The sequence below is a fragment of the Kogia breviceps genome, chromosome 12, assembly GCF_026419965.1.
Source record: "Kogia breviceps isolate mKogBre1 chromosome 12, mKogBre1 haplotype 1, whole genome shotgun sequence".
Lineage (NCBI taxonomy): Eukaryota > Metazoa > Chordata > Mammalia > Artiodactyla > Physeteridae > Kogia > Kogia breviceps.
Window position 1 is genome coordinate 59292416 of NC_081321.1, and position 16074 is coordinate 59308489.

A 16074-nucleotide genomic window follows, 5' to 3' on the forward strand; every position below is an offset into this window, starting at 1 on the left:
TATAACTTTCTTACATGTTATACCTAAGTGCAAAGGATGTTGGGAAATGTAGTCTTTATTCCATAAAGCCATGTGTTGAGCTAAAACTGAGGGGTTCCAAAGCTGAAGAACAAGGGGATTGAGCATTAGTAGACAATGAGCAGCCCCTGACACAGATTATTATCATTAAAACATAATGAGAACATTGGACATTTATTGAACACTAAATGTGTGTCAGGAGCAGTGAAAAGCAACCATGTGATGTTGCTGCTACCATTATCCTTATTTTATAGGTGAGGAATTGGAATCTCAAAGGGCCTACCAACTTCATCCTTGTCACATAGTTGGTGGATGTTAAAGCTAAAATATTCAACGGATTCTGTCTACAAGCATTTTCTATGAGACAATCTAATTACACTACCTCAGTTGCCCCAATGAACCTAGCAGTTACAGTTTTTAGACTCTCTAGCTTTAGATATGAAACATGTTTGACCGTTATTGATAACAGTAATGTCAATAGTCCTTTCTCCTTCAGATTTTATTAGAATTTTACTACTATATATATTTAATTTAGTATCTACTTTGTTTTCATAGTTCTAAATGAGAACAGAAAAATAGTACCATAAGATAGGATAGCTGCAGAGAGAGCCTGATACTATTTAGTAAATTTGGCAACATTTTCAGTTTATAGTGCCCAATAATCCCAGGGGTCATTGGTAAATATTAGGAAATTTTGGAGTGGCAGTGATCCCACCAGAGTGTGATTCCTAGAAAATCTGAATTGGACTTATATAAATATATAGGCCTCTCTCCATGATAGCTAGTTCATGAATCAAATAGGAAAATACCTGGTTAGGCTTATTTATCCTCTTGAGATGACCCAAACAGCAGTCTCTGAGAAGTCTTAGTGCAGTCTGTCTATAATCAAAAGGCAAGTTAATAAAGAGTTCCTCATAACCAGGTCCAAATCTGAGATGGTTATTCTCATCAAGAGTCTTTCCTTAGATTTCTTTTGACTCCCAGTATCACTGAGACAGATTATACACATAACTGAACCAGTAATGTTTTAGGAAATTATTAATATAAGGAATATATTTTTCCAAGCCCATGACTGACCTTTTAAATAGTAAGTCATTCATAGCATGCTGGTCTCTTTAGGGAAGTATTTCCCCTGTAAGCAGTTGTATAGGATTGTAGGTAAGCAGAAATCAATCTTATTGTCCCATGTGTCTGTCATCTTATCCTGTGGTTAGATAAATATTCTGAGAGAGAGATTGATATTAACTTTTTATTAGGATACCCCACCAAAAAAAAAAAAAAAGAACCAAGACTCCAATAAAATCAATGTCCTTTTGGTAGTTTTTGTTCAAAAGTATCCAAACCTGAACAATAACAACAGAATAACTCTGACAAAGTTATAAACATGACACGTGACATTCTTATTAGAAAACAATAAATGTTATTCCACAAGTTAGACTAAATCATTTTCAAAAGTTTATCCTTTCTGAAAAAATAGGTTACTAAATCCCTGATAGGCTCTAGGCTCAGTCATTCCGGACAATTACTGAGGAAGATATTGGAACATTGTTGGTGCTCCTGATATGATTTTTGCAAATGAGATCATAGAGGCATAAACTGCCATTGATGACAAGCCAAGTAATTAATCACCAACAGATGACTAAGAATCCCAGAGGATTTGGGCTGCAAGAATCCTTTGCCTCCTCAGTAATAGGTCCTAATATTTTCGGTAGGATATACCCCAAATGTGTGAGGACGGTTGTATCAGGATGTATCTGCAACTAGAGAAAGGGAATTTCCCAGTGTGTTTTCATATAGGAGCAGGGCATTACCAAGCCAGGCAAAAAACCCCAACAGAGATGAGATTTTATTGCTGAAGATGCAAGGTCTGTCTAAAGGTATAGATGCAATCTGGCAAGAGTAACTCATTTTCTCCAGTAATTTTATGGTTCCACTGACTCTGTGCCTAAACTTTCTTTTCAAATATGGCTACATTACCCCTCCATACACTCCAAATCTTGGGAGACATTCTTGGATTTCCCTCTTGGTGTTCTTCCTCTCTCTGCTTTGGCTGTTATTACTTTTTAGCCCATTTGGATGTGACATCTCCATCTTACAAAGAACTCCATCTTGCTGGGTAACTACTAGTGAGAGACACTTGGTACTAAAGAGGTCCTGTGCAGTTTGGGTTGGTCTGTCATCTCCCTTTTCCCTGCCTCATGGCCTAGAGTTTGTTCTCCTGGTGGATATCTAATTGAAACTCTCTTTTGGTTTCCTTCTAAAAAAATTATGAGATCAGATGTCTAAATCTAATATTTTGCAGGAGAAACAAGCAGGCTTTATACATATTTATCTCTTATGAATGTTTTCCATATCAGTAATATTCACTGAAAACACACTAAAGGACAGTATTCATCAATCCCCCCTTCAGTTTTTGATTTGGTGTCAGAAAGTAATTGTGGACTAAGCATAATATTTCTGTAAATAGCAGCCTAGAAAATGCTTTTTGAAAATCTGCATAATGCTAACATTGTTAAATCAGGGGGGGTAGGAATCATTTTATGATACACACAATTCCAGTACTCAGCCATGTAAAGCAGACTTTTGCCCTAATTTCTCACTTATTTTAAATTTACATTAAATGACTTGGCAGCAGTAGTAGAGGAACAGTACATACTTCAGCTGTAGCAAACAAGAAGATAAGTATTCTTCTCTGTGTAGATGTTATGTTTTCATTCATTCAGTCGTACAGTAATGTTCACTCACCAAATATTTATTTGAATTTTCCTATGTTCCAGGCACTGGGAACAAAGCAATGAATAAAGCAGATAAAACTTTATAAAGCTTACATTCTATTTCACTGGGGGGAGATTGACAAGAAAATAAAATACATAATATGTGAGATTGTGATATGTGCTAAGGAGAAAAACAAAACAGGGAAAAGAGTGATGCATTTTAAAATAGGGTGATTAAAGCCTCTCCGAAAATGAATATTTGAACAAAGGCTTAACTGTAGGAGTGAGAATTGGGGTATCTGGGGAAAGGATTCCAGGCAGAGGGAACAGACAGTGCAAAGGTGTTGAGGCAGGGGAATGCCTGGAGTGTTCCAGGTGCTGGAAGAAGAGCCCTGGGGTGAAGAGGAGAATAGTAGATGATGAGGTCAGGGGTGTGTGTGTGTGTGTGTGTGTGTGTGTGTGTGTGTGTGTGTGTGTGTGTGTGTGTATGTGGTGTGCTGTGTAGGTAGGGTCTTATGGGTGATTATAGCGACTTTTGCTTTCAATCTGAGTATGATGGAAAGCCTTTGGAAGATTTCAAGCAGAAGAATGACATATCAGACTTATATTTCAATAGGGCCCTTCTGGCTGCAGTGTGGAAATATACTATAGTTGGGTAAGGACGGATGCAGAGAGACCATCTAAGTGGTGACAGTGTGTGGGTAGTGGAGTGTAGCAAAGTAGTGGAATATGGGCTATATTTTAAAGGTAGAACTGCTGGGATTCATGATATATTGGCTATGGGTTGTGAGAAAATGAGAATTCAAGGAATACTCTCAGTTTGTTTTATGCTGAGATGATACCTACAGTTTCTGTGTTATACAGGGAATGGCTGAGTTAGTCGTTCATTGTCATCAGAGAGAACAGTTCTGAATTTGCGCAACTGAAACTAAAATCGAAATGTTTCCATTCTCGGAATGGATGATACTAAATAACTCCACCCAACAAGGTAATTAATTGAGCTTTTGAGAGTGCATTTTGCAGCTAACACATGTTATGTGCACCTATAAAAATGTAGTTTTTATTGAAAAACAAATGCTTTATGGTCAAGGTACTTAGTATGGTCATGCCTGCTTCTTCAATATTATATGGTGTAGAACTCTTGGGATTCAACCAATAACTGCCTGAAGGCAATAGAAATAAGGTTGATCACATATTTTTTTGCTTTCTTGAAAGTCCTCCTCTGGTCCACATCATTTGAGAGGACTGAGAGAGAGTACAGGTGAGCTCTCAGTGTAGAGACTCTGACTTCCACATTTCTTGGTGGCTAAAGCACATTTATTTCTCCTAGTCCATTTCTCCACAGTTCCATAGTCTGTGCACACATCAGTGAATGTGAGGACAAATTGCCTGTGACCCAGCATTTGCCGATGACTTCCTCAGGCCATTGACATCTGACAGATCACTAAATGGGCATGTTGACAACCCACTCCTGTAGGTGATTGGATGTGTATGGCATAGAGGAAGGGCTTTAAGCTTGATAGGTTCTGGAACTGATTCTGGTTCTATAAAATATTAGCTGTGTTATTTAACCGCTTAAATAAGCGATTTCATTTCATCTAACAAGCTTTTATTATGCATGTTAGATGAAATGAGATTATATATATGAAGTATCTGGCATGCAGAAGATGATTTTTCTTTAATCCTTGTCTGTTTCTGCAGTGTATTATACTGTCAGAAAGTAACAAGCCCAGTCCAGGCTTTTTATCGGTAGCTGTAGAAATTCTTTCATCGTGTATAATTTAATGTTATGCACTTATTTTTTTTTAAGGGTGGAATTTAGTCTTTATTTACAGGACACTGCAAGATATGAAATTCCACATAGAAATAAACCCATTGAGAGGAGAAGCTTCATACAGTATGTACAGTTTGGAACTGTTCAAGTCAAGTATAGTTTCTTTGTAAAAAGTGCTACAATAACAAACCACTCTGTAAAAAGAGTTCTTAGTAGAGAAACAGTAAGACAGACTTCTACCAAACATAGTACACAACAAACAACTTTATGCCTCAGATGTACAGTCTAAAAGTTGAAGGTCCCAGCAGTGCCATCCTGAACTATGCACTTATTTTTAAAAAATAGAAGGTGACAGGCTTCCCTGGTGGCGCAGTGGTTGGGAGTCCACCTGCCTATGCAGGGGACACGGCTTCGTGCCCCGGTCCGGGAGGATCCCACATGCCGCGGAGCGGCTGGGCCCGTGAGCCATGGTTGCTGAGCCTGTGCGTCCGGAGCCTGTGCTCCGCAACGGAAGAGGCCACAACAGTGAGCGGCCCACATAATGTGAAAAAAAAAAAAAAAAGAAGGTGATACATAAAATGTTCAACTAAATATTATATCTATATTTCTAAAAGCAGTTATGTTACCTAAACTCTAACTGTGAAGACTAGGTGATACGTTCCTTGTTTAGTTCTAGTACCATGAAGTGGTTTCTCTAGTCTAATATTATTATTCCTTTTCTTATTTGATTGAGAAGAAACTCACGTCTCAGTTTAGTATCTAGTTGCATAATTTATCTTATTTTACCTGTTGATAACTCTAGTCTACTTCCTTTTAGTTCATTTCTTTGTTCTCTGTTTAACCTTAGAACTCATCACACTGAGTTTATTTTTTAATCAACTTAATTAACGTATAATTTATGAAAAATTAATGGCACCCATTGAAAGTGTAAATTTCATTGGGCTATGACTGATGTGACACTGCTGACACAGTGAAGATACAGATTGTTTCCATCGCCCCCAAAACGTTTCTTAATGCCCCTCCCTTCATCCCAGCCCCAGACAACTACTATACTGAATTTAATTTTGCAAGCCTTTGCAAAGTCATTTTTGAGGTCAAAGACATATGACACTGTTTGGAGAGACAAAGAGGAGGTGAAGAAGAGGAGACAACAAGCATCTACTCTTTCAAGATAGGTTGTGAAGAGAAAGTCTCCGAGAGGTAGTCAGACACAAATTAAGACAGAATTTTTAAAAATAAAAAAAAGATTTTAGCATATTTATAGGCTAAATGGAAAAAAGCAGTGGAGAGGGAGATTGTAAAGCTACTGGAGAGACTGGCGACCTATGATGAAAGAAATCCCGAAGGGGTTGAGGGAGGGGGCTGGGATGAAAGGTATGACTGGGGGAATAACTAGAAACAAGAGGAAAAACAGCTTTTCCCCCCAAAGTGGAGGTGTGGTGGTACAAGATAAAGCAAACAGGAATATTACTATATGTGGAGACAAAGAGTTGAAGATTTTATATCAGCTGGTTCAGCTTCTTGAATTAAGTGCCAGAAACGTTCATGTGTTGAGAGATAAGGAGAAGTGAGAAGGTACCCAGGCAAAATAATGAGGCTTTGCAATAGCAGCTGTGGAGGAGTGGGCAAGTGGGAGAGGGAGTTGTCTTGTATGACAGAGATCGCTGAGTGGTCCTAATGTCTAGCTGACACTGGAGGTCAAGACTTCATGGAGAAACCAATCTCATGGTGATTTTTTTTTTTTTTCGGTTGCTCTTTGTGGCCAGGCTGTAGCAGCAAAGGACGTAGAAGATGAGGTTTTTCAAAGCTGGGGAGAAGTTGCAAAGAAGGTGTAGGGGAAGGACAGGAAAATCAAGAAGAGTATATAATAAAGTAGTTATGCACCATGGGGTTTAAATGGATTAGGAACGTGGTCAGTCAGAGACAGGATAGGGTGAAAAACAGTTCACTTTCTGTCAGATCTGAAGCCCTACAAAAAAGGAGGGAAACACTGATCGTTCTAATTTGTTGCCTGTTAATTTAATGCAGTTTCCATGAAAACAAACTTATTGGTTAGAGGAGACCTTATGCCTAGTGCAGAAATAATAGAAGATGCTGTGACCCACAATATTCCATGGTATTGGACTGTGGAATCTGGAACCCTGTTGCCCGAGTTTGAATGCTGGTTCCTCAATTTTCTAGCTGTGTGACCTTGGCCAAGTTACTTAACCCCTAAGGAAAGTTAGCAAGTTTCCACACTTGTTAAAGGGAGACAGTAATAGTGCCCAATTCATAGTGTTGTTGTGCAAGTTAAGTGCTTTAATATGTGCTAATAGGTAAGTCTAGGTATTATTATTAGGAGTCAGAAAACCTGGGTTCAAATCCCATGTCAAAATTCAGAACCTTAGATCTGAGACTATGGGCAAATCATGTAACCATTGCCAGTTGCTTTTTACTTACCTCTTTTGTAAAATCAGTTTAATAATCTTTACTGCATATGCTTTAGTGACAATTGAAGGAGATAGTATACATGTAAGTCCTCTGCGACTCTGAAATACTATACAAAATAAAGAAGTCTTATTATTCTCACATAATATACTACATTGTGTGTCCAGTTATGCAGGAATTATATAAAGTAATGAATGTGAAAGTGCTTCAAAATGTGCAACGTTTACATAAATGTAGAGCAGCATTGGGAATTGGAAACGTTTTTAGGTTTTAATTATAATAATTTAAATTATATATTTGATTATATTTTTAACCTACAGCTCTGAAGAAAATACTTATTAGAGGAAAGGGAGCCATTTAAATTCCTAATTAAAATGAAGTTTTTGCTTTCCTCATGGATTTTATTTCCTTCCTTTGCCATAGCATGTGGAGTTGAAATTTGACAGTGCTTAATCAATACCAATTTCAGTTGATTCTGACCTTTAATGGTATTGAATCCAAGAATTTATTCATGTATAGAATGTTGTAGGTTCTTTTAAAGATTTGTGACAACTCTGCATTTTAGCTTCATGGATCATTATTGGAGGATAAATTATAGCATTTGTTGTCAGGCAGGGTCCCTCTACTTTCTTTTCCCTTTTCCAATTAGCTGGCTTTTATTAAAGTCGGGTTTATTGGTCTATAAGTTATAAACAGCAATATTTACCCTTTTTAGGTGTATAATTCTATGGATTTTGACAAATGCATACAATCATGTAACCACCACCGCAATCAAGATACAGAATATTTCTGTCACTCCCCAAAGATCCTTTATGCCTCTTTATGGTCAACTCTTTCTCCTGACCTCCAGCCCCTGGCAACCACCAATATTTTTTCTTTTCCAAATGTTTTGTTTTTTCCAGAATGTCATTTATATCAATTAGCTATTTTAAAATAGTGTCTGGAAACCTCTTCCTGGGCTTCATTACTAATTACACCCTAATTTATTCATCATCTATGCATGTGTGGTGTATGAATGTATGTGTCTGTGTATCTGCCTGTGGGGTGGAGATGGAGTTAATGAGTCCACAGATGCAGGTTTCATTATAACTTACAGCACCTAGTGTGAGCAGTGCACCTCTCATAGGTGGGCTCAGTGCATTAACATTGCTGAAAATGCAGGGAAAGGAAGAGGTTGTCTTTCTCAGTTCCCACTCAGTAAATATTGTTGACTGTTCATCAAATCATCATCATCAAATCATACATCATACATGTATGATGTATCATATATCATCAAATGTATGATACTTTAATGGAACATTAATGAAATTGCTAACACTAACAACTGCCATGGAGAAACTCAGTTAATCTGTATGATAATATAATAATAAGAGAATTTAATTATATTTTGTCCATTACACTAGCCAATCTGGAGTGCCATGCTTGAGTCAGTACATTTTGGTAGGTGTCCAGTAACACAACCGAGAAAATTGAAAGGCTTATATAAGCTCTTCCCACAACATATGGGGGAGAATGAAACTCATTATTTAACTGTCTGCTAGGATAGCTTTGAGTCATTTGGTACCTTCCTCGGAAAAAGGCTTCCTTTTACTCTTCTTTGTTTTTTTTCTTCCTATTTTCTTCATGAGGAGCATCATATAGATTTTGAAGTCTGGATTGTAGCATTAGTATAGATGTAAATAGATGGGGAAGCAAAGTGAGCCAACATTTGTTGAGTGAGATAGACACTTTACATACATCTCACTGAATCCTCACACAAACCTATATATATATTTTTTGCGGTATGCGGTCTTCTCACTGCTGTGGCCTCTCCCGTTGCGGAGCACAGGCTCCGGACGCGCAGGCCTAGCGGCCATGGCTCACGGGCCCAGCCGCTCCGCGGCATGTGGGATCTTCCCGGACCAGGGCACGAACCCGTGTCCCCTGCATCGGCAGGCGGACTCTCAACCACTGCACCACCAGGGAAGCCCTAGAAGTAGGTATTTTTATCACCATTTTACAGGTAAATAAATCCAAAAGGAGTTTGCCCCAGGTCATACAGCTAGTAAAACCAGGTCTGCCTTTAAAGGCTATAGTCAAAGCACCTCACCTTGCTGATTCCCCTTCTTGCTGCTTATTATGCTGTATGATGACTTTTCAGTGTCATCCCTTAGGCTCCATTTATCTGCTGGCTAAATATATTGATATCGTTCACAGCACATCAACTTTATGATTGTGTGCAGTTGTTCAACAAACAACAGGAATTGCTTTTTATTTTCTATATTTAAGAGTTTAGAATGACTTATAATAAAGATGATGACCTAAGGTCAGACATTTCCTGTAAAGTGATGACCAGACCTTCTCCAGCCTGCTATTAATTATGACCCAACAGCACTCAGCCATTGCTTTAAAAATAATAAAAAAATAAATAACACAACAAATGATACTCTCGTTATTATGTAACAGTGTGATGGGGATTAAAAAGGTAATATTGGTAGCATGTGACTATTTCCTGTTACTCCACTTCAGAGCAGATGCACACACTTTCTGGTAGGTCATGAATTTACCAGATTTCATTAAGCTATATTATCCTCTCAAACCTTAATAAAATTTCATGAGGATTATAATTCTGTGAACTTTTTGAGGTTATGCCACTTTAAAAAATATGAGATAAACATCAACATCAACTTCTTAGGCTAATGAGAAAATATTGTTTCAGAAGTTTTAATAAAGTAATAAAGTAGTGACCCATACGTCTGCTGTTTTTTCCCTTTCTCCTTTTTTTTTCTCCATCTCTATGGACATACGTGAAGAAACCTCTATCTAGTTTTAGAGGGTCTTGAAGCAAACAGATTTTTTTTTCTTTTAATGGAGGCTCGTCTTTCCTTCCCTCCCTCCCTCCCTCCCTCCCTCCCTCCCTCCCTCCCTTCCTTCCTTCCTTCCTTCCTTTCTTCTTAGCCATTTGAAATATTTTTGCTCTTGTAAGGCTTTAGATTATCTTCAATTAGATTAGAAACATTAAAATTCTTCTGAGCTATCAAATTTTATGATTTTATTATTTTGGGCAGTATTTATAGTTTCAAACAACTAGGTCAGGTAGGCAGATAATTTTGCTACTGTTTTCCAAAACACAAAATATTTGACTACTTCCAGAATATTGACTGATTTTTAAAAATTCTACATATTTTGTTGATATTGTAGAGCACCTGATAGACCAGATATTAGCACAGGTTTCTGTATAGTCTCTTTGTACTTTTCCTTTACCTTTTAACTTTAGTTAAATTTATTTAAATTAAATAAATTAAATCTAATTTAAATTAAAACATACAAAATATTTGTAATACTTGTTAAGTGTTCTAATGAGTGTTTTTAAAAGGTTCTTTTATGAGAATAAAATATAATTGTGATAGTATAAGATATAGCCCAAATATATATTAATTGTACTGAAATTAATCCTACCATCAAAAAAGCATTATTTTTCTTTCTGTTTGTCAGAATCAAACTTCGTATAGTCTTATCACTGGAAAAATGTTCTCATAGAACTAGTGCAAACTTTATTTTTAGAGGAAGTGTGGAACTCTTTAGAAGAAATAATTTTAATAAAGGATGGAGTACAGCGCACAAAACCATTGGGGGACAGTTATCCGTGGTGTTTCTGCAAGTCTTGTGACAGATTTTGTTTTGGACTATCTTTTCAAGGTTGTTGGCATAGCAAACAGCTTTAGAAGCTAGAGGTAGTGCCTCCTAGGTAGGAAGGCAGATTTGTTTCCTGACCAGGATAAATTCCCTCAGGGACAAAGGTTAGGCAGCTTTGCTGCTTGCAGTTCTCTTTGGAAGATTGGCAGTTTCCCGAGCTTGGGACCCACTGTGTGTGCAGCATCCCTCTTGGCCACTCTGTATCACTGGACTTGGGGCCAAGAACTCATTTGAACAGGAAGCTCATGCTGCCTGCTTTTCTGTGGGAATAAACTCCTTTGCCTGTGACCCAGGCATGTCTTTGCCAAAATCTATGAAACTGTGACAGGCTAAACTGTTAGCTTGCAAGCAGGATGAAATTTCTGACCCTTCTCAGTTTTTGACAAAAGCCTATTTTATCACACGTGATCTGAATGTGAAAGACCAGAGCATCAGGTATTTCTTAAAAAAAAAAAAAAAAGAAAGAAAGAAAAGAAACAAAAACACCTTACAAATTGCAAACTTGCAATCTGTTACTCCTGATTTCTGGTTGATTTTGCAAATTAAATGCATTGGGAATGAGTTGTTCCTGTATAATATTTACCTTATAAAACATAATCCACTATGGCAGCATTTATCATAGACATGGTACATGAATATGAAATTAATTTTATTTGCATAAAACTGCTACTGTTTCAAATGAATGTCATGGAAGGAAAAATGGTAGTTCTGTGGAACCCTTCGGCCCTACTAAGAGTTGCAGGTGAAATTTATATATGAATTGTAGCAACTGCGTAAAAAAATTTCAGAATTTTAAAAAGTAAAGATGGCCAGTTACTGTGATCTTGTTTTGCTTTCTGGTATTGTGTCTTTTTTTTTTTCAGACTCACTTCCACTGATTAAATGAAGGAATTAGGGATTAGGATTTGAAATGTGGTTATGTTTAAACATTTTTTTAAACATTACTTTTAGGACCAGTGTGCAGACAATGAGGTGGCAAGTTTGTACTCACTGAACCACAAATACCTGTTAATATAAATTCATATTTTCATTGCAAATTGACCAAATTAACTTGGTACTACTTATTTAAAAATAGTTAGGCAGGTATATCTATATAATTTACATTAGGATGGTGTCTTAAAGGTTAAGTTTATTTAGAGTATTTTTACTTTTAGTTTTTAAAATTGAAATATAGTGGAAGTCCACTACACTGTTGGTTTCAGGTATACAACATAATGACTTGACATTTACATACATTATGAAATGATCACCATGATAAGTCTAGTAACCATCTGTCCCCATACAAAGTTACTACAGTATTATTGACCATATTCCTTATGCTGTATATTACTTCTCATGGCTTATTTATTTTATGACTGGAGGTTTGTACCTCTTAATCACCTTCACTTATTTCACCCCCTACTCCTTCCCCTCTGGCAACCACCCATTTGTTCTCTGTGTCTATGAGTTTATTTTTGTTTTGTTTTGTGTGTTTATTTTATATTTTAGATTCTACATGAAAGTGATATCATATACTATTTGTCTTTCTCTGAGTTATTTCACTTAGCCTAATACCCTCTAGGTCCACAAATGTTGTCACAAATGGCAAGATTTCACTTTTTTATGGTGAAATAATATTCCATGGTATACATATACTGCATCTTTTTTATTTATTCATATATTGATGGACACTTATGTTGTTTCCATATCTTAGCTATTGTAAATAATGCTTGAATGAATATTGATATGCATATAATTTATAATTAGTGTTTTTGCTTTCTTCAAGTAAATACCCAGAAATGAGATTGCTGGATCATATGGTAGTTCTATTTTTAATTTTCTGAGGAACCTCCATACTATTTTCCATAGTGGCTGTACCAATTTACAGTCCTACCAGGAGTGCATGAGGGTTCCCTTTTCTTCACATCCTCACCAGCCCTTGTTATTCATTGTCCTTTTGATGATAGCCATTCTGACAGGTGTGAGGTGGTATGTCATTGTGGTTTTGATTTGTGTTTCCCTGATGATTAGTGATGCTGAGTATCTGTTCATGTGTCTGTTGACTATCTGTATGTCTCCTTTGGCAAAAGGCCTTTTCAGGGCCTCTGCCCATTTTTTAATTGAGCTGTATGTTTTTTATAAGTTGAGCTGTATGAGTTATTTGTATATTCTGGATCTTAACCCCTTATTTGATGTATAACATGCAAATATCTCTTTCCATTCAGTAGGTTGCCTTTTCTTTTTCTTGATATTTCCTTTGTTCTGCAAAAGCTTTTTAGTTTGATATAGTCATTTGTTTATTTTTGCTTTTGTTTACCTTGCCTGAGAAGACATATCCAAAAAATATTGTTAAGATCCATGCCAAAGAGCATACTGCCTATGTTTTCTTCTAGGAATTCTATGGTTTCAGGTCTTACATTTAAGTCTTTAATCCATTTTGAGTTTATTTTTGTGTGAAAGTAGCCAGTTTGATTCTTTTGCATGTATCTGTCCAGTTTTCCCAATACCGTTTATTGAAGAAACTGTCTTTTTCTTATTGTATATTTTTGCCTCCTTTGTCCTAGATTAATTGACCATATGAGCATGAATTTATTTCTGGGCTCTCTGTTCTGTTCCACTGATCTATGTGTCTGTTTTAATGCCAATACTATACTGTTTGGATTACTATAGCTTTGTAGAATAGTTTAAAAATCAGGGAGTGTGATACCTTCAGCTTTTTTCTTTCTCAAGATTGATTTGGCTATTTGAGGTCTTTGGTGTTTCCATTAAAATTTTAGAATTATTTATTATAGTTCTGTGAAAAATGCCTTTGGTATTTTGATAGCGATTGCATTTAATCTCTAGATTGCATTGGATAATGTGGACATTTTAATGATACTGATTCTTCTAATCCATGAGCATGTTATATCTTTACATTGGTTTGTGTCATCTTCAGTTTCTTTCATCAGTGTCTTATAGTTTTCAGACTACTTGTAGTCTTTTACCTCTTTGGTTAGATTTATTCCCAGGTACTTTATTATTTTGGGGTAATTATAAATGGGATTGCTTTCTTAATTTCTCTTTCTGAGAGTTCATTGTTAGTGTGTAGAAAAGCAACAGATTTCTGTATGTTAATTTTGTGTCCTGAAATTTTACTGAATTCATTTATTCATATATATTTGTTCTAATAGTTTTTTTGTAGCATCTTTAGGATTTTCTATATATAGTATCATGTCATATGCAGGAAGCAACAGTTTCACTTCTTCCTTTCCAATTTGGGTTTCTTTCATTTCTTTTTCCTGTCTGTTTGCTGTGGCTAGAACTTCCAATACTATGTTGAATAAAAGTGGTGAGAGTGGGTATCCTTGTCTTATTCCTGATCTTAGGGGAAATGCTTTTAGCTTTTCACCTTTGAGTATGATGTTAGCTGTGGGTTTGTCATATATGGCCTTTATTATGTTGAGGTAGGTTCCCTCTATACCCACTTTGTTGAGATTTTTAAAATTATAAGTGGATGTTGAATTTTGTCAGAAGCTTTTTCCTCATCTATTGAGATGATCATATGATTTCTATTTTCAGTTTGTTAATGTGGTGTATCACATTGGTTTGTGGATATTAAACTATTTTTGCATCCCTGGGATAAATCCCACTTGATCATAGTGTATGATCCTTTTAATGTATTGTTGTATTTGGTTTGCTAACATTTTGTTGAGGATTTCTACATCTATGTTCATTGGTGATATTGGCCTGTAATTTTCTTCTTTTGTGGTGTCTTTGGTTTTGGTATCAGGGTGACACTGGCCTCATAGAATGAGTTTGAAAGCGTTCCTTCCTCTTCAATTTTTTGGAATAGTTTGAGAAGAATAGGTGTTAACTTTTCTTTAAATGTTTGGTAGAATTCACCTGTGAAGCTGTCTGCTCCTGGACTTTTGTTTTTTGGAAGTTTTTAAATTACTTACTTAATTTTGTTACTGGTAATCGGTCTGTTAATATTTTGTGTTTCTTTCTGATTCAGTCTTGGGAGATTGCACTTTTTTAGGAATTTATTCATTTCTTCTAGGTTGTACATTTTATTGGTGTATAATTGTAGTAATCTTATGATCCTTTGTATTTCTGTGGTGTCAGTTGTAACGTGTCATCTTTCAGTTCTGTTTTTATTTATTTGGGCACTGTGTCTTTCTTGATGAGTCTGGCTAATGGTTTATCAATTTTGTTTATGTTTTCAAAGAACCAGCTCTTAGCTTCATTGACCTTTACTATTTTTTTTTAGTCTTTATTTCATTTAATCTTGCTCTGATCTTTATTGTTTGTTTCCTTCTATTAACTTTGGATTTTGTTTGTTCTTTTTTTCTAGTTCCTTTAAGCATAAGGTTAGATTGTTTATTTGAGATTTTTCTTGTTTCCTGAAGTAGGCTTGTATAGATATAAACTCCCCTCTTACAACTTCTTTTGCTGTGTCCCATCGATTTTGGTTCCTTGTTTTTCTATTTTCATTTGTCTCCAGGCATTTTTTGATTTCCTCTTTATTTGTTGACCCATTGGCTTTTAGTAGTGTGATCTTTAGACTTAATGTGTTTGTGGTTTTTGGCAGTTTTCTTCTTGTGTTGATTTCTGGTCTCATGCTGTTGTGGTTGGAAAATATCCTTGATTTCAGTCTTTTAAAATTTATTGAGACTTATTTTGTGTCCTAACATGTGATCTATCATGCAAAATATTCCATGTACACTTGAAAAGACTGTGTATTCTCTGTTTTGAGATAAAATTTTCTGTATATATCTATTAATTCAATCAAATCTACTGTGTCATTTAAGGTCAGTGTTACATATTGATTTTCTGTCTGGATGATATATCCAGTGATGTAAGTGAGGTGTTAAAGTCCCTTCCATTATTACTGTCAGTTTTTCCCTTTATGTTTGTTAACATTTGCTTTATGTATTTAAGTGCTCCTATGTTGGGTGCATATATATTTTTATAATTGTTATATTCTTGTTGGATTGATCTCTTTATCATTATGTCTTGTTACAGCTTTTAAGTCAATTTTGTGTGATATAAATACTGCCACCCAGCTTTCTTTTTGTTTGCACTTATATGGAAAATCTTCTTCCATCCCCTCACTTTCAATCTGTGTGTATCTGTAGATCTGAAATGTGTCTCTTGTAGGCAGCATATATATGGGTCTTGTTTTTTTTATCTATTCAGCCACTCTATATCTTTTTATTGGAGCATCTAGTCCATTTATATTTAAAGTAACTATAAATATCTATGTACGTATTGACATTTTAAAAATTGTTTTTTGATTGTTTATAATTCTTTTTTGTTCCTTTTTTATTCCCTTGTCATTTGAGGACTGTCTTTAGTCTTATGTTTGAATTCCTTGTGTGTGTGTGTGTGTGTGTGTGTGTGTGTGTGTGTGTGTGTGTGTGGTTTTTGGTTACCGTGAGGTTCTTATATAATAATATGATATTTTAAGTTGATTATTTTAAGTTGATGATCTCTTAAGTTCAAATG

At 35.8% G+C, this 16074-nt stretch overlaps 1 protein-coding gene across 1 annotated transcript in view; it reads left to right on the plus strand.

Moving 5' to 3' along the window:
• The window catches only part of TRHDE (thyrotropin releasing hormone degrading enzyme), a 430192-nt gene that overhangs the window by 33551 nt on the left and 380567 nt on the right, over window positions 1-16074 (plus strand). The window lies entirely within an intron of this gene.